The sequence below is a fragment of the Capricornis sumatraensis genome, chromosome 1 (genome assembly GCF_032405125.1).
Source record: "Capricornis sumatraensis isolate serow.1 chromosome 1, serow.2, whole genome shotgun sequence".
NCBI classification, from domain to species: domain Eukaryota; kingdom Metazoa; phylum Chordata; class Mammalia; order Artiodactyla; family Bovidae; genus Capricornis; species Capricornis sumatraensis.
In genome coordinates, this window is record NC_091069.1 from 232,429,073 (window position 1) to 232,448,983 (window position 19,911).

The following is a 19,911-nucleotide window of genomic DNA, read 5'->3' on the forward strand; positions in this document are numbered from 1 at the left end:
GAGTTGGACACAACTGAGTGACTTAACTTTCACTTTCCACTTTCATGCATTGGAGAAGGAAACAGCCACCCACTCCAGTATTCTTGCCTGGAGAATCCCAGGGACAGGGAAGCCTGGTGGGCTGCCATCTATGGGGTTGCACAGAGTTGGACACGACTAAAGCGACTTAGCAGCAGCAAGTTATCTCGCAATTATCACTATCCTAATAAGCTCTTTTCTCTTTACGGAAGGTTCTCCCTCAACTAACCAGTTCTCTTACTCTAAAGTGGTGAAGCAGAGACATGTTTGTGGAATAGCCATGTGCTGCCCCTCACTTCCAGGAGGGCCACGTGATTAGTTCCAGCCAATGGGCTGTGAGTAGAAGTGATCTGTGCCCCTCTAGGACTGTGAAGAAGGGTGAGCTGCGAAGAATTGATGCTTTTGAACTGTGGTGTTGGAGAAGACTCTTGAGAGTCCCTTGGACTGCAAGGAGATCCAACCAGTCCATTCTGAAGGAGATCAGCCCTGGGTGTTCTTTGAAAGGAATGATGCTAAAGCTGAAACTCCAGTACTTTGGCCACCTCATGCAAAGAGTTGACTCATTGGAAAAGACTCTGCTGCTGGGAGGGACTGGGGGCAGGAGGAGAAGGGGACGACAGAGGATGAGATGGCTGGATGGCATCACTGACTCAGTGGACGTGAGTCTGAGTGAAGTCCGGGAGTGGGTGATGGACAGGGAGGCCTGGTGTGCTGTGATTCATGGGGTCACAAAGAGTCGGACACGACTGAGTGACTGAACTGACTGAGGCCAAAGCATGGGCTTCCTTGGTAGCTCAGCAGTTAAGAATCTGCCTGCAATGGAGGAGCCACAGGAGATGGGGGTTTGATCTCTGGGTCAGAAAGATCCCTTGGAGGAGGAAATGGCAATCCACTCCAGCATTCTTGTCTGGAGAATCCCATGGACAGAGGAGACTGGCAGGCTACAGTCCATAGGGTCGCAAAGAGCTGGACACGACTGAAGTGACTTAGCATGCACGCACAGGACAAAGCCTTTCAGAGCCATATGATCCTCTAGCTCCCCTTTTCCTGCTGCAACAACCTAGAAGTCCCATGTCAAAAGAGCAAAATCACAAAAATTACAGCAGGCTGGATCTCTGAGTCATTGAATGCAGAACAGCTGCCCTGGAGGAGAGCCAATGCACACTGGCATTTATGTGAACAAGAAATCAATGGAAGTATCACGGTTAATTTGTTCCCATAACATAGCCTACTCCATCTTGACATATACAGAAAAGCTGAGCAGAAAGAAGCCCTGTATCCTGTGATCAACCAACCTGAGCCATTTACAAGGATTAAATAGGGAAATTTTCCAAACCTTCCTCAGACAGGTATGTGTGCAACTTTATTATTTCACTTCAAGCACGTTCACAAGTTATTGCCACACCTACTCCTATTTCAAAAATCAGTATTTACAACCAAATCATTTTTATTAATAAAATCTACTTATTAATAAAACTTAAGATCTTACCCAGACACACACCAAGCAATGTACCTTGAGTGATGTTCACTGAACAACGTAACTAACCACTGACAAACCTTAGCTCAATACATTGTTCTCCTACATGGCTCATGCCCTACTTTATGAGTCTTCATTTTCAGGAGACACATGTAGCAGTGGGGTTACACTCCAATGACAAGATGGTAGAGAGCTCTGAGCAGAGCTGGCCCAGTTCTCTTTTGTTAGCAGTCAACAAGTAAACTGTTCATTGGACACACGGATGTTGGTGGGGCTTTGAACTCAGAGAGATGCTATCTCCTCCAGCTGGCAGTAAAAATATCCACTAAGATAAGGACTCAATCCTGTGTCCTTTGATACATGCCTGATTTAAAAATCACTGGAAAATGTGGAGCCTGGACTGGCAAACAGTAGTGTATAAACTTCCACAGCCCTGGGTTCAAATCTCAGCTTAACAACTGACAGCTGTGTGAGTCAGGCCAAAAGACAAAAGACACAGCCTGTAAGAGCCTCAGTTCCCTGCCCCACTGCACAGGGAACCTGTGAGGATCAACAGAACGAATATAAATGGAAATACTGACTGCATGTTGGACTGCTGCTGCCTCAGAACTGTGGGATTGTTTTCTTAAATGCCTCAGAACTGTGGAATTCTTTTTCACACACAAAATATTGTTGACCCTTCACCATGTGGGATCTTAGTTCACTGACCAGGGATCAAATCTGTGCCCCCTGCAGTGGAAGCATGGAGTCTTAACCACTGGACCACAGGAAATTCCCCAGAACCACGGCATTCTCCTTAAAGCCAATTAAAATTTATATTTCCTTTATGTTTTATTACAAGTGAAACAACTCTCTCAGGTACATTTAAAGCAGCGAAAAATATACCTTTGGCTTTATCCTTAGCGTTGATGCTATCTATGGCAGATGTGAAAATAAATTCTATTAGTTAATCTGGTCCTTTTACAATATGATCAAGTCCTTGGTAGGGAAAATAAATCTTGGAATTAAGTTTCTGCCCATTTTCCAGGAGCAAATGAACTTTTAAAATTCCTAAGAACTTCCTATTACCCGTACTTCTGCTGATTTCTAGTTCTGATTATGTATTTTTATGCTTCAAGTAAATTGCTCTTGGTTATTTTTTAAATACTAAAAATTAATGTCAATGTAGCCTAATCATAAAAAAGAAAAATCAGACAAATTCCAACTGAGGGGCATCTAACAACGTACCTAACTCTCTGTGTGTGCGTGCACATGCTCAGTCGCTAAGGCATAGCTGACTCTTCACGACCCCATGGACTGCATCCCACCAGGCTCCTCCGTCCATGGGATTTTTCAGGCAAAAATACTGGAGTGAGTTGCTATTTCTTTCTCCAGGGGATCTTCCTGACCCAGGGACCAAACCCACATCTCCTGCATTGGCAGGTGGATTCTCTACCACTGAGCCATCTGGGAAACAGCTCCTCAAAATACTCATTTTTGTTATAGAGCATTGTTGACTTGAGCTCCCTGCATCATATAACAAATTTGCACTGGCTATATAATTTTACATATGGTAATATATACGTTTCAGTGTTACTCTCTCAATTCTTCCCACCCTCTCCTTCTCCTCATCTGATCTCTATCTCTATCTCTACGTCTCCATTGCTGCCCTGAAGATAGGTTCATCAGTACCATCGGTGTGAGGGAGGTTCAAGAGGGAGGGGACATACATATACCTATGGCTGATTCACGTTGGTATATGGCAGAAACCAACACAATATTGTAAAGCAATTAACCTCCAATTAAAAAAAAAACACTAATTTTAAAAAAGAAAAAAAAACACTTGTGGTCATCAAAAAACAAGGAAAAAGTCTGAAAAATTGTCACAACGAAGAGGAGCCTAAGGAGCTAAATTTCAACTAAATATAACGTGGGTTCATCAGGAATCTATCAGGATTCCTAGATGGGATCCTAGAATAGAAAAAGGACTTTAGGCAAAAACTAAGGAAATGTGAATAAACCATAGACTATAATCAACAATAATATAGCAATATCAGTTCATTAATTATAATAAATGTACCACACTAATGTAAAATGTTAGTGACAGCATTAACTGTGTATCAGTGTGAGGCACATGAAAAATCTCTGTACATTTTCTCTATCAATCTAGAACTGTAAATGTCAACACAATGAGACACCACTTCACAGCCAGATGGTCATTATCAAAATGACATAACAAGTGCTGGTGAGGATGTGGAGAAACTAGAACCTTCGTACATTGCTGGTAGGAATGTAAAATGGTGCAGTTACCTTGGAAAACAGTCTGGCAGTTCCTCTAAGTGTTTAATGTTGTGTCATCAAATGAACCAGCAATCCCACTTCAAGGTATATACCCAAGAGAAATGAAAACACATGTCCCATTGAAACTTGTTCACAAATGTTCATAGCAGCATTATCCATAGTAGCCAAAAAGTGAAAACAACTCAATGTTCATCAACTGATGACTGAATGAATAAAATGTCATCGAACAACACAGTGGACTATTATTCAGCCATAAAAAGTGAAGCATTGGTGCTACAACATGGATAAACCTTGAAAACATTATGCTAAGTGAAATAAGCAGACTCAAAAGGCCACACACTGTATGATTCCCTTTATATGAAATGTCAAGCATATGCAAACTATAGAGACAGAAAGATCTGTCATTGCCTGGGGAGAGGTAGAGCATGACTAACAGGATTTTAATTTTAGGAAGGCACATTTCCAAATAAAGTACTGTCCACTATGCTTTTAGAAAAATGGGGAAATGAGGAGTGCGTGCTAATGGTATAGGGTGGTGAAAATACCCTAAAACACCCTTATACTTTAAATGAATGTACTGTATGGTGTGTGAAGTATATCTTGATAAATAAATAAAGCTATTAGCTTAAAACACACACACACACACACATCATGTGCACCAAGAACACTGATGGAACACATTCAATCCTATTCAAGGCAAATATTTTGACAATGTCTGGTAGTGGTGGTTTAGTCGCTAAGTTGTGTATGACTCTTATGACCCCAGGCACTGTAGCCCACCAGAGTCTTCTGTCCATGGGATTCTCCAAGCAAGAATACTGGAGTGGGTTGACATTTTCTTCTCCAGGGAATCTTCCTGGCCCAGGAAATGAACCTCTGTCTCCTGCACTGCAGGCAGATTCTTTAACTGAGCTACAAGGGAAGCCCTGACAATGTCTGGTTGATATGAAACCTTTAATTTGCCTGGGAAGCCTTCTATTTGATTTTGTAATACCTTTAGTATAATGACTAAGGGCAGAACATAATGAAAGAACCTGTGCACACAGAAGATCTGAATGAGGCTTCTCAGACAGATTAAATGAGCAAACTACTGATACATAAACATAAGGCCTCCCTAAAGTGTGCCTGACATGTAAAAGAGGATGCAAAAGAAAATTCCTGTTGATATTATAATTAGTTTACAAAAGGGCTTCCCATGGGGCCCAGTGATAAAGAATCCTCCTGCCAATGCAGGAGACACAGGTTCAATCCCTGGAAGATCCCTTAGAGGAGGAAATGGCAACCCACTCCAGTATTCCTGCCTGGGAAATCCCACGGACAGAGAAGCCTGATGGGCTACAGCCCATGCGGTTGCAAAGAGTTGGACTCAACTGAATGACTGACTGGCTAGCTTACCTAAAAGGGGGGTATCATAGTGACCTTTTTTAGCCTACTACCTCAGAATGGAGTCATTTCCTCTGAATCACTAGAAAATTATAATGCTTTCAGTTCTTCTATCATTTATTGTCCTAGTTCTATGAGAAATGTAAAACTCACTCAGAAATATGCAAATTAGCTTAGTCTCCCACAGCACAATACATATCACATAGGTAGGCTAAAACTCAGTGAAAATTTAGAAAGGTTCATCTTCTTTATCCTACACATTCCAGGTGTATATTAACAGGAAATACAATAATTTTGAAAACCAAACTACTTTGTTCACAATGTAAGAGATGAAATTGTCTCACATATAAATCACATGGAACTTCATGAATCAAGAATTGAATTTCTGTTAACATTAGAGAAATTGTAAAACCTAAGGTATAATAAAGTTTTGGTTCTTGTTTCATGTAACTGCAGGTAAAACAGGTACTCAAGTCTCTAGCAGATTAGAGTATTAATACAGATTTCCTTGAGCATCTCCATAAGTTACTGTCCTACTCACCTCTAATCTGATTTCTCTTAAACAATAAGAAACACTTCAAGAAGAATACAACCTCAATTTATATTTGCCAGTTTCTTTTAGAGGTGAATCAATTTTCCATATAAGCATTTTCAACATGTAAAACAATATTATTAAATAATACTATTTAATTCATTTCTGGAATTAGTTTGGAACAATTATGAATCCACAAAGGTCCTTATACTTTGAATTCAAGCTATGCAGCTATCTCTTGAATAAGGCTGGCGTATCAAGATTTACTGTCAGTGAAACACAGGCCCGGGATTAGCAGTCTGAAAATAAGGCACCATGGATCTTAAGTCTCTACAAGCAAGTAGAAGCTAGAAAACATTAAGTATATGGGTGGAGGTGGGTACAGATTTTCATCCATTCATTCATTCCTTTTCATGTTCCATTAATTCAACAATTTATCAAGTGCCTCCTTGTATAGTCATTGGCATTCAGGCAATGAGGATACAGACTGAATTAGACATAATCCTGCCCTGAAGAAACGACTCTCTACATGGCCAGGTGTGGGCACACATGTGGCCACAAGAAAAAGTAAATCTTCATACTAGAAGATTCTGATCTAAAATGTATATCACAGAGTGAAGTCAGAAAGAGGAAAACAAATATCATATGTTAACATATATATACAAAATCTAGAAAAATGGTACAGATGAATCTATTTTGCAGGGGGCAGAAACAGAGGACACAGATGTAGAGAAAGGACTTACGGACACAGCCGGGAAGTGGAGGGTAGGCCGAGTAGCACTGACGTATATACACTCAGTTCAGTAGCTCAGTCGTGTCTGACTCTTTGCGACCCCATGGACCACAGCACGCCAGGCCTCCCTGGCCATCACCAACTTCCGGAGTCTACCCAGACTCACATCCATCGAGTCAGTGATGCCATCCAGCCATCTCATCCTCTGTCGTCCCCTTCTCCTCCTGCCCCCAATCCCTCCCAGCATCAGAGTCTTTTCCAATGAGTCAACTCTTCGCATGGAGACAGCTAGTGGGAAGCTGCTGTATAGCACAGCGAGCTCACCTTGGTGCTCTAGGATGACCTAGAGGGGTGGGATGGAGGTGAGGTGAGGAGGAGGTTCACAAGGGAGGAGATACACATATATGTGTATGTATATAGCTGAATCCCTTTGTTGTACAGCAGAAACTAACACAACATTATAGAGCAATTATTGTTGTTGTTGCTGTTTAGTCACTAAGTTGTGTTTTACTCTTTTTCGACCCCATGGACAATAGGCTGCCAGGCTCCTCTGTCCAGGAGATTTCCCAGGCAAGAATACTGAAGTGGGTTGCCATTCCCTACCCCAGACTATCTTCCCCAATCAGGGACTGAACTCATGTCTCCTGCATTGGCAGGCGAATTCTTTATCACTGAGGGAAGCTCAAAAGCAGTTATACTCCAATAACAAAATTTTTAAAAATTAAAAATAAAATAAAACGTATATCCTTTCATTCCTATTGTACCTTATTTCATCCACAACAAAATATAAACAACAGTAACTTCACGCCAAAAACCAAGGTTCAGACAGGCTGAATGACTTGGAGATTCTCCCTCGGTTTTAGCCTTCACTTTTGAATTCCCTTCTCTTGGGGGGGCGGTCCTAAGATGGCAGAGGAATAGGATGGGGAGACCACTTTCTCCCCTACAAATTCATCAAAAGAACATTTAAATACTGAATTCCCTTCTCTTCCCAGAACAACACTGAACAAGTACTATAATCACTTTTACCTGGTGACTGAATTATTTTTATTTTTATAAACTGTCACTCAGAAATGGAAATTGGTTGTCCTTTCATATTTTACATATTTTGAAAGCCATAGAAACCTTTAACATGATGGATTCACTTTTGCAAGTCTGTAAGATGACTGAAATACACATATTAAAGTCAAGGGATTCCCTGGTGGTCCAGTAGTTAAGACTATGTGTTTTCACTGCCAAGGGCATGGGTTCGATCTCTGGTTGGGAAACTAAGATCCCAGAAGCCACGAGGCATGGGGTGCCCCCCTCCCAAAAAAAAAGAATTAAAATCAGAGCCAGGGAAAAGCATTTTTCTGTGTTTTACCAAAAGAGTAGGAACCATAGATCAATGCTCAGCAAAAAATGGGGTTCCTCCTCCTCTGAGGTGTTGGGGGTTAGGAGGGAAATGGAAGTAAAAGTAAGTTGATAGATAAGCAAGTCTATGACTCACACTGCCTATGGAATAAAAGTCCAAATTCTGCAGCCTCATATTCAAAAGGTTCTGCAATCTTCCCTAAATGCCTTTCCAGTCTTACCTCCCTGTACTTGCCAGAATGAATCAGAGACCCCAGCACTGGCTGAACCTGCACTTCCTGCTTCACTTCTGTTTTGAGGTTCAGTTGCTTCTCTGTCTGGAACATCTCTCCAGTAATTCCCCCAGGGCCCACTCTACCTATGAGCACCTGCCCATCCTTCACCACCTACTTCATATGCCCCTCCTCCACTATTTTCTTTACATAGACAAATGATCAGCTGGCTCACAAAGATGGATAAAACATTATCCTCAACCCTCCTCTGCTTTCCCTAACTGTCCCAATGGAAAGTGAACCTTTCCCCTTCTCAGACCTGTCATTGTGGCTTCCTATCATTCTTACAGCACTTAGCACCAGCTGCCCTGTACTGGAGCCAGGAATTCATCTATCTTAACCTTACTATAGGACTGCACATTTTCTGAGAGCAAGAAAGGAACTTTCTTCAATTGTGTACATCCTACCTCTGAGCTCAGATCTTGCAAGCTATTCCAAAATTACTTACTGGATGAAGTTTAACATTATATCCAGATTAACAAAATAATACTCCTTGGGTATACTCATCATTCACTCTTAGTGTGGGTCAGCTTCTAACATCTTCTTGCTGATGTCAGCTGTTTAGCACATCATGGGTGGCATGTCATTCTGGCTGAACAGCAGTTACTTAAAAACACAGAATGCAGGAAAAGAGCTGGTTTCTCATGGAGCAACTGAGCCCCTGTGCCACAACTACTAAGCCCACGTGCTACAACTAAGGAGGCCCATGCACCTGGAACCTGTGCTCCACAACAAGAGAAGCCACAATGGGAAGCCTGCTCATGGCAATGAAGAGTAGCCCCTGCTCACCACAACTAGAGAAAGCCCATGCACAGCAACCAAGGCCCAGCGGAGTCAAAACTAACTAAAAAATATAAAATTAAAAAAAAAAAAAAGAAAAGGTCTGATTTGGGGGGAGAGCTGGGGAGCTGGGGTGGGGTGGAGCAGGCATGGAACTTCCAGAGGACAGCAAGGGGCACAGGCAGCAACCACTGGTGCACGTGTGCTAAGTCACTTCAGTCATGTCTTCTTCTTTGTGATGCTATCAACAATAGCCTGCCAGGCTCCTCTGTCCGTGGGATTCTCCAGACAAGAATACTGGAAATGAGGCTAATTTAAGAAGAAAACAAAACCAAAAAAATACCTTGAAACATCAATTCTATGAAGCTAGTATAGACAGTACAGTTATAAAAGAAAGCCATTGGTTTCTTTGCTTCTAGTTCTCTCATCTCGCCTACACTACACTCTAGTCTGGTGGCTCTCAAAATTCCCAGATCATCAGCCTCAGCATCATCTGGGAATTTGTTGAAATAAAATTCTCCAGCCCCACCTCAGACCTAAAGAATGAGAACCTGCAGTTGGGATTCAGCAACTCCAGCTGATTCATATCCTGCTCACGTTTTAGAACTCATTAAAGGAACTGAATTTTCCTAAACGCATCAGCTCCATCCTGTTTCCGTGCTTTTGTTCATGCTGTCCCTTCTCTAAGGAACGCCTTTTCCTCTAGCTAGTCCCTGTAGATTGAACTTGCGCTTTCAAGGATCAGCTCAAAAGTCTTAACACTTTCCTCAAGAGATTCAACAGAATGATCTGCTCTCCATTTGGGCTCCCCCAAAGCTTCATTCTGCCCTTCCTTCTGGTGCTCACTCCTGTCACAGCCTGGCCCTGTGTCTGCCTCACTCAGTTGACTGAGAATCTGTGAGTACAAGGACTATGCTTCACTCACAGTGCTGTCCCCAGCCCTTTAGGCCATCTGATTCCTTTGATTCTGCAGAGTAGGAGAGAAAAGTATTCTTCTGCAACAAGCCTCTGATTGACCATAAGAAGGATGCTGAGAGGCATCCGATTCCTCTCTCCACAATAGAGATGAATAAAAGGCTCATCCAATGAGATCTGAAGTTTAGCAGGCAGCTATTGAAGGCAACTTTGGGAAAGAGAAACCACTTAAAGGGCTCCATAGTCAAGGCTTAGCCATAAGCACATTTAGCATCTTATAAAAGCCAAATATCAACTCATAGAAAAAGTATTCCCTCTCGTCAGTTAAAGAAGAAAATATGGATTGACTGAAAGAGCACTGTATTTGGGATAGACTGACGCTCCATGTGGACAGGGATCCTGTATCTGTCTTGGCTATCACTGTGCTCCCAACACTGAGCCCTGCCATTTTGTCAAATGTCAAAATTAAAAGACAAAGATGTGCATTCCATCTCTATCATTTTCTCAAGCCATGCAGACTCAAACAGGCAAGTCATTCATTCTCAAAGTCTTGGTCACTTAACAATGAAAGGCAGCGAAGATGGAAAACTATGATATCAATAAATACCTTACCTCCTTACCTTACAGTTTACTAACTGCTTTCACATTTACTATCTTGATTAATCATCAAACCTGCAGCTGAAGAGAAGGCCTCTCTTCTCAAGGGGTCAGAAACAGAATCATAGACTTTGACTTCTCATGCATGGCCCTGATCGTAAGCCAACTGATTTCAGCTATCTAAACTTTAAATTACCTTAAGGAGTTCATTCTGATTGACCACGAAGCATTCAGAGCTTCTCAGATTACCTTTTTTCCACTGATGGAGATCTGGGGTTTAACTTGATGGAAAAAGTGATCAAGTCAATTGCTGCTACGGTTGTTTTCCCAAAACTAATTCACTTGGCATGAAAACTTTTGCTAAAAAAAAATCAATGGGTTTTTGTGAGCTGTGTTTCATGGCTGGTATCTCATTGACCCAATAACACTTCAACTCTGCAAGAGCTGGGCCACTCTTGACAATACCCTTGAACCAAAACAGTGTCTCAGTGACCCTAAGACTGAGAAGAAAGGGAGGAAAAGGGAGATTTTACCAGGTTAGAATGCTGAGAGAGCTTTCAGGTGAAAGAATTACAGAGTCTAGAGAACTTCTGATTTGTTCCCAATGGTTAGAAATACTAACTTGCTATAAACATAAATGTTCAATTATGTACTTATTTGACACTGTTTTTCCAGCAAATTATTGATGAATAGCATTAAAACCCTAAGCAGAGTCACATTTATCAAACCTCAGAATTCTAGTTTGCATTGATTTTTATCTATAAACAGTACAAAATATATATCATCAAGGACAAAAAAGAAAAAGAAAGAAATCAATAGAGCCATAAAGGTGGCATTTACGATGACAAAGTGAAATGAAACAATGTGCCTTTGATCATTCACTGTAAATGAGTGGGTTCTGGACCTTTTTTTTTTTCTTCATTTGGACAGTTTAATCTGGATTCTGAGCACTACCTATGGGAACAAAGTGTGAATACAGCCAGTACTTTCTGTCTAAGGCATTCAAATCTGTTTGATCAACATCAGTTTTAGGTCACAGATTGTCATGCATCATTTGAGATTTTTCAACTGTGATCCATGAAGATAAATCTACTCTTTTATTTATGGAATGCAGAGGGCCCCACAGCGGGAATTCATTGTCAGGGGTGGGCGAGTGGGGAAGGTCTGTAATTAAATGGCATTCTTCTACACACATTTACCAATGTTTTAATCTCAAATTCAATAGAAGTTCTATTTTTTCAGCACTGCTAACATCTCCTGTTTGTTACTTCTCCAACAAATTGAAGGGACTTTCATTATTTTTCTTTTAAATGTTATTTCCTGGGACTGGATCTTTAAACAATTTGAGTTTCTCAATAACAATTCTGGTTTTCTCTGAGTTTCTCCTGTCAACCATTCCCCCCAAAATCTTTTGTTTTTTTTTAATAGTGAAAGCCATCCCATCCCACACCACAGCAAAACCCTCTTCCACCTTACCAAGGTAGATAGCTATCTATCTTACTAGCAGGAAAAGTCAGTTTCTCCTGTTTTCTTTGGAATTTCTTGGAATTTCTGAGGCAGACATGTCTCTGAGCAGTGAGTTATAACCCAAATATTCTAGTTTTATAGCTCTGAATTGCTCAAAAGAGTCAATCATAAAAATTTAGTTTGTTGTAAAGTCTAAAGTCTCCTTCACAATTGGAATTTATGAACAGATTATCTCTAACTCTTCTACAAAAGAACATTGATACTTTCTGATGAAACACATGTTTTACACAAGAGAAAAACTCTCCTAATTAGCCCTCTCTCACCCTTTCTGCATCCACAGTATTATCAAAAAGCAACCTGCCTTCACGGAAGACACCCTCTATACTTCTCACCAAAAAATGGCAAGCAGGCACTTTCAGACACCGTAGTACTGAAAAGAAATAAGATGATCAAAGTTGACACAGCCTCACATCTCATGTGGTTTTAAGTCAGCAAAATTTCCAGCAATCAAAACTGCATAATCATTTTATAACCAATTAAACCAACAGACAGCACAAAGGCCTCATTCTCCCTGATTTTCATCAAAAGCTGGACTGGGATCATTGGATGTTGAAACATGTATTAGGTAAGGGCCTGAGGCAGGCAGCCTTCTCTTTCATATCCAAAGACTGACCCTGAGGATGCACAGGATGAGCTCAGCGGAGGCAGAAGCCAGAAACAGAGGGGCTCAGGCACCACAGGGAGGAGAGAAATGTCCTCACTGGGTTCCAGGCTGAGGCTCCCAGGAGAGAGTAATGAGGTCCATCAAGGAGGGAGGGATGGGACATTCTCACAGCCGAGTCAGCTGGTCAAGTGTGGGGCCTGCCAGTCTTGCCTCTAAATCGCCTAAACGGTCTAGATGATTCAGGGCTCTGACCTGGGGCATTCCCTGAGGTATCGATACCCATCTCCACCTGCAACACCAACTTCAGAACTCCCTGGACTGAAGGATCCTGGAGGAGGTGTCCAGGCACGCATTCAGCCTGAGGATTTTGACCACAGTTTAAAGATCTGAGACCAGGGTAAGGGGCAGGACCCAAAGATCTTCCAGGAACTCCTACCATGGATCCCAGGTGAAAAAGTCCTTGTGAACTGTTCACTCTAGAGTCCTTAGGCTCATACACAAGGTGAGTGTCTCATTTCCATACCCCAGAGGCACTTCCTGGATCACCACCAGCTCACATCCCTCACCTCAAAAGAGCTTTACATGCACTCAGAGAAGGAGATGCCATCTCTGCTGCCTCCAGAAAGGCTTTGAGGGTAAAAAGAAGATAAAGACCGAGTGGGATAATTTTAAAAACAAAACCCAGAAAGATGCATCTCTGTTGTTTTGTTTCTCTTATGAAATTCTGGCTCATAGATCATTGGAAGTGTCACCAGATAAAATCTGTAGCCATTCTAAGCATCTGTTAGGGTTACCATGGATAAAGTTTTGCATTTTACTTTAGCTCTCTGTGCCTGAAGTCTGAAGTCTCGGGGGCCTGGGATCCAAGCTCAGCTCAGCCACTTGTTAATGATGTGACATCAAAAATGTGATTTCTACACAAGTCTCAGTCTTCTAGGCTATAAAACAGGAATAACTGCACCAATCGCTCAGAATGGTTTGTAGCGATTCAATGATATATTGCTGGTAAAGTGTTCAGTACAGTGTCTGGTCTGTAAAAATCATCCTAAAATACAAGCTATGAATATTATTATTACTTTTCAAAAGTTATATACTGTAGCCATTTTACACAGGGCTATGATATATTACTCTAGAATTTAGTATCTGGGTATTGTTTAAGTGTATGAGACATAAACTTCAATGTACTGCCTGATTTTGCATTTCGCTGTCCAATCAATTTTGACTAATGTCATGATTAAAAAAAATAAGTAATTCCTCTATATTTGGCCAAGCTGTTCCTTCCCACGAGTAAACATCTCTCAAGTTCAGTTTCTCTGCTCTACTGTTCTTTCTTCTTAACTCTTACAAGAGGAGGTATCAGGCCTTCCCTGGTGGTCCAGAGGCTAAGACTCCCAACTCCCAATGCAGGGGACCTGGGTTCAACCACTGGTCAGGGAACTAGATCCTATATGGTGCAACTAAAAGATCTGGTGTGCCGTGACTAAGATCAGCACAGCCAAACAAATAAGTATTTTTAAAAAGAGAGAGAGGAGACAACAGTTGAAGACGGTGATCAACTATAGTGTGACTGACAACAGAAAGGACGAGTGCCTGCCAACAGCTCCCTTGATGCTGTGTGCTCACGGAAAGCTCAGTGAAAAGACTGTGTTTTGATTTGCAAAACAGCTATTTGCAACATCTGTTCGAAATAAACAAAATATCCCAAACTACTTCTTGATCCAAGATGGGCTGGGAAGCATTGCCTTCTGTCTGTTTTTTCCAGGTGGAAAGTCTGATCACAATTCTATCTCAAACTTAGCCCCACATTACTGGGCCATAAACACCACTCTCAGAAACATTGCTCCTGGTAATGTAAAATGTCCCTCTCAAACACACTCTCAGTCCAAGGGATCTGGGGCCCACCTGCAGCCCATCTGCTGCCCCTGACAAGATAAGCTACCACATCCTTTCCCTCGATGAAGGGCAGTTCTCGACTTCATGTGGAGGTCCCCAGGTCTGCAGTCATGCCCCTATTCTGTGCACTCAGCATTGAATTGGCCAGTCACCTCTTGTGTCTCATCTCTTCCAGTTACACAAATATCCTCCCACTAGCTACCAAGTTCCCCCCAAATCCACAGAATATCTCCATGGCAAATGAATCTTGGGATTGTTAACCTTGAAAAGTTAGGGTTAACGAAAGTATAGCAGATCTGGCTACACCACTAACTAGCTTAGTTAAGTATATCTCAGCTCCTCCTCTACATCATGAGGGGGTGATGGCCTGGATGAAGGGCTACCTCATAGCTCTGGTAGCTCAGCTGGTAAAGAATCCCGGCTGCAATGCAGGAGACCCCGGTTCGATTCCTGAGTCTGGAAGATCCCCTAGAGAAGGGATAGACTACCCCACTCCAGTACTCAGGCCTGGAGAAGTGCATGGACTGTATAGTCCATGGGGTTGCAAAGAGTCGGACATGGCTGAGTGACTAAGCACAGTACATAGCTGTAAGATACTTAACGCCCACCTTCCCCATGTCAAATACACTTGTTTGTTTATTCAGGCAATAACAGTTGAGTATCTAATACTGCAAATCTACGTGCCTGGCATTGTGAGGAATTAAAGAACATCCCCCAAAGAACTTATCATCTAGAATGGGAAATGAGACAACCACACAACTATATGAAAAAGAGAAGCAGATAATGTCATAACTGGGTATTATTTATAATATAAGAAGAAAATTATCATTACCAACACCCCAAACCTGAAACTAAAGTGATTTTCAAAATATCTTTTCTTTTCTGCATTTAGCCTTTTTTGGGGGTGGGGTCATGTGGCAAGGCATGAGGGATCTTAGTTCTCTGACCAGAGACAGAACTCGCCTGTGCCCCTTGCAGTGGAAGCTCTGAGTCTTAATCATTGGATCGCCAGGGATGTTCCTGCACCTAGTCTTTTACCAAATGCCTCCCCTTTTGTATGATTTCTTACATCTGAGTTCTTCACTCTGCACTTAGAATCACATGCTTACATCCAGGCCTTAGGCAACTCTCCTCTATTATGGATTGACCCCTATCCCCAGAACTTAGAGGTCATGATCCATGACCTCTGGTGAAGATATGAGAAACATCCCATCAGACTGGTTTGACTTGTCCACTGTCTTGCTAGAGCTCTAAGGTGACCTCCTTCATTTCACAGAACATCCACATCAAATCCCTTACCTTGTCCCTGTTTCACTTCCTCCCACAAATAGTATCAAGAGCAAGTATTTTTGCTTGGTTTTGTGTGGGATATCTACATCATAGGCCTGAAGTTCCCAGAGCTTACACACACTGGTCAGGAAGTTGGGACATATATTAAAATTCAACAATCCAGGATACTAAAGATGAAGGGGGATACTAGCACAGACAACACTAACAAATGTTAGAGGCTTCAGAAGGGGGAGAGCTACTTTCTGGCTATAGTAATCGAAGAAGGCTTCTAGGAAGAGGCACACCTGTACTACACCTTGCTTCGTAGGTAAGACTTCAACAGAGAAAGAGGAAAACAGGTACTCTGAGACAAGGAAGGAGGGCAATTTCAAGACCAGTCAATTGTTAGCAGGGGCTTGAGAGGATACTCTTTGTTTTGTGGGAATGGGGGGGGGGGGGTGTTGGTTATACCACCCGACATCCGGATCTTAGTTCCCCGACCAGGGATCAAACTGCACTCCCTGCACTGGATACTTGACGTCTTAACCACTAGACCTCCAGTGAAGTCCCTAGAAGGTACTATTTGAAACGCGTTTACAAGGTAAGCAAGTTTAGTAGCAGGAATAGCTAGTTTTCGGTTTAAGCCAGACTACAAAATAAAAGGGGGCTTCCCGAATGGCTCAGAAGGTAAAGAATCCGCCTGCAGTGCAGGAGACATAAGAGACTTGGGTTCAATCTCTCAGTGGGGAAGATCTCCTGGAGGAGGACATGGTAACCCACTCCAGTATTGCCTGGAGAATCCCATGGACAGAGGAGCCTGGCAGGCTTTGGTTCATGAGGTCACAAAGAGTTGGACACCACTGAGCGACTAAGTGCGTGAGTGCTCATGTGTGTGCATGCGCGCACACACACACACACAATATAAGAAGGTAGAAGAGAAAAAGAAAGTGCAATAATCTCACTAAACTCTGAGGAAAGTAGCAGCAGGGGATGGCATAAAGAGCCCTGCAAATCAGAAAACCTGGGTCCGAGGCCCAGCTTTGCCAAGGAGGGGCTCCACGGCCACGTCAAGTCATTTAACCTGGTTGGTTTCGGTTTTCTCACTTGTAAACTGAAGCAGCTGAACTGGCTGACCTCAAAGGTCTCCACAGGCCAAAACTAAACCAAGTGTATATTATTTCTTCCATTAAAACATTCATCATGGTAGTGGGGAGGGTTGGGAGGAGTTGAAGGAAACGACAATATCTGTATTATCTTTCCATACAGGTGTCTCCTCCTGAACTACAAATTTCTTTCTTCTAAACTTATTAAATTCTATGTATCTGCCTCCCATCTTGCAAATTTAACACTTAAAGAATGTTCAGTGTGTGGTTCCAAAATTTTGTTTATGGCTCACCGGTTATCCAAGAAATAAACGTGTGCGGCACAGCCTTAAAATCTTACAAGTGTGTCCAATATGGCAGACCCAGGATAAAATATTTCTGTGTGAGTTAGAAAATGTGACTGGGTAAAGAAAGGGGAGAAAGTGAGAGCTCTGTTACTCATCTAAGAGACAGCTAGCTCCCTTTCAAGTATACCAAACGATGCCTGAAAAAAGACACTAATGTAGAAAAGTAAGGCGGAAATACATCTTGGACTTTACGAAGTCTGTATTATATGTACTGCCGAAGCAAACACACAACGTCTCTACTTTAAAATGCAGCTGAAATGCATAAAGTTTTTGGCACTGAAATACGCTGAAAGTTGGCTTTTTTTTTTTTTTTTTTTTTATGCCGCATCCAGGAGACCCCCGCTCCGGAAAAGGCACCCAAACCAGAAACACAGATCTCACTCCAGTCCTATTGATCCTATGCAGCAAAAGGCCAAAGGCAAATAAACCAGTCACACAAGCAAAAGAGGCTGGATCAAACAGCCTCACCAGTAGGCATCCAAAGTTTAAGAGAGAGGAAAATAGAAAAGTTAACAAAATGCCTAACTTCATGCAAACAGTCATAATGCCGTTCTCCAGCTTACTGTGCAAACAGCCAGCATAAATACAGGATGTAACTAACACCTGCCCACACTACTTACTGCCCAGACTGGGCACAAGCGCACCCCGAGGTCGGCGGGCGCCGCGCTGCACAGCGGGCGCTGGAGACACCTCTCCAGCGAGGGAAACTCGCATAGACTCCTCTGGAGCCGCCGAGCTGGCTAGGAAGTAAAGCTCTGTTTTCTGCCTATCGGTCCAGGCTTTCTCTAGGATCCCCTCCGCCGCACCGCGCAGCGTACCTGCAGCCGCCGTTCTGCCCTCGAGCCCGCAGCTGCCGCTCCGGATCCCGGCACACGAAGGTCTGCTCTGCAGCTCCCTAGTCCCGCCAGCCTAGCTGCTGCCCTGGCGCCACTACGCATGCCCGGCCGGGCAGACTCCGAATCCACTTGCCGCGTTTTGACTGCGGCTCCCGGCGGAAAGGACCCGAGGCCAGGAGCTGAAGTGGAGTTGCAGGTGCTGGGAGAGGCGAGGGGGAGAGGAGGAGAGGTGGAGGGGCACTGCTCAACTTTATCCCTACTGCCCAAAGCGACCCAGGACACATCCTCCGCCAAGCCTAAAGATGACCATCTACACCACTTGGGTGAGCTTACAAGCGCTTCGCGAACTTGACTGTGGATAGGAATCACCTGGAGGGATTGTTGAACCACAGATCCCACTCTCAAGAGTTCAGATTCAGGTAGATCTAGATGAGGCCCCACCATCTGCATGTCTAACATTTTCTCTGGGGAAACTGGCGCTGCTAATTCGGATACCACATGCTGCGAACTTCTGATCAAGAGAGAAGATATAGATATATATATACACACACACATATATGGGCTTCCTTGGTGGCTCAGAAAGTAAAGAATCCTCCTGCAGTGCAGGAGACCTGGGTTCAATCCCTGGGTTGGGAAGATCCCCTGGAGGAGGGTATGGTAATACCCTCTAGTACCAGGGTATTGTAATGGTAAGAATACCATTCCAGTATTCTTATCTGGAGAATCCCCATGGACAAGGGGCCTCGTGAACTATAGGGTCGCAAAGAGTCGGACACGACTGAGCGACTAAGCAGAGCACAGCACCATGCCCTCCTCCAGGGGATCTTGCCGACCCAGGGATCAAAACTGCATCTCCTGCAGTGCAGGTAGATTCTATACCCACTGAGCCACCTGGAAGCTGCATGTATATGTATAAATGTATGTAATATATGTATGTAATTTAATATATATTAAATATATGTATATATCAAATTGGAGAAGGAAGTGGCAACCCACTCCAGTATTCTTGACTGGAAAATTCCATGGACAGAGGAGCCTAAGAGTCGGCCACGAATGAGCGACTGAACACAGTGCATATATCAAATTACATATTTCTCTTGACCTCTGGTCCAGAGAAAAGATATATAGATATAGATATTAAAAGAGAAAGTTTTCTCTCTCCTCCTCTCTGGGATTTCACATAGCACTTCCTCTTCATTTAACAGCCACACCTACTTTAAAAATAAATAAATAACTACAGCTTACAAGCAAATAAAGGTGGAATATTTCCTCTAGCATGTGAGTCAAGTGAGTGGAATGCAACCACAAGAGTACTCTGTATTTTGCCTGTAGCATAACCTATTGTTGTGGTCTCTCAGACTGTGTCTGGGCAACAAGAGGGGGTCCCCATTTAACTCTAAGTTTTGTGTGACTGTTTAGTGTTTAGCACAGTGCTGGGTATAAAACAGCTAGTCAAGAAATCCTGAGTCGATATTAGTACAGCTTAAGAGAAGAAGAAGGATGTTGGAGTTATTTTAGAAACCCAAAGGAGGTGATAAGCAATTGGAAGTAGGTGGGCTAAGGCTGGGCTTCTCTGGTGGCTCAGTGGTAAAGAATCTGCCTGCAATGCAAGAGATCTGGATTCGATCCCTGGGTTGGGGAGATCCCCGGGAGGAGGGCATGGCAACCTATTCTGGTATTCTTGCCTGGAGAATCCCATGGACAGAGGAGCCTGGGGGGCTATAGTCCATGGGGTCACAAAGAGTCGGACATAACTGAGCAAGGCTAAGGCTAAGGAGGATGAGGATTTTCCCCTGTGTTAAACCTAGAGAAATCAGTGGCTCCTTATCTGAGCCCAGATGTACAAGAGGAGGTGTAAGTTCTCACAATGTATTTCTTAAAAGGTTAAACACACATCTGCCATATAATCTAGCCATTCCATTCATAGATATTACCCAAGATAAATTAAAATATAATCAAACAAAGACTGGAATAGGAATGTTCATGGCAGCT

General features: G+C 42.9%; 1 protein-coding gene across 1 annotated transcript in view; it reads right to left on the minus strand.

The window, feature by feature from the left end:
- PLS1 (plastin 1) overlaps positions 1-17,944 on the minus strand; it is a 127,332-nt gene extending 109,388 nt beyond the window's left edge. The window contains exon 1 of the mRNA XM_068965650.1: positions 17,902-17,944. The gene's annotated coding sequence lies outside the window, so the exon portion shown is untranslated. The remainder of the gene's footprint in view (positions 1-17,901) is intronic.
- Between the last annotated feature and the right edge of the window lie 1,967 nt (positions 17,945-19,911).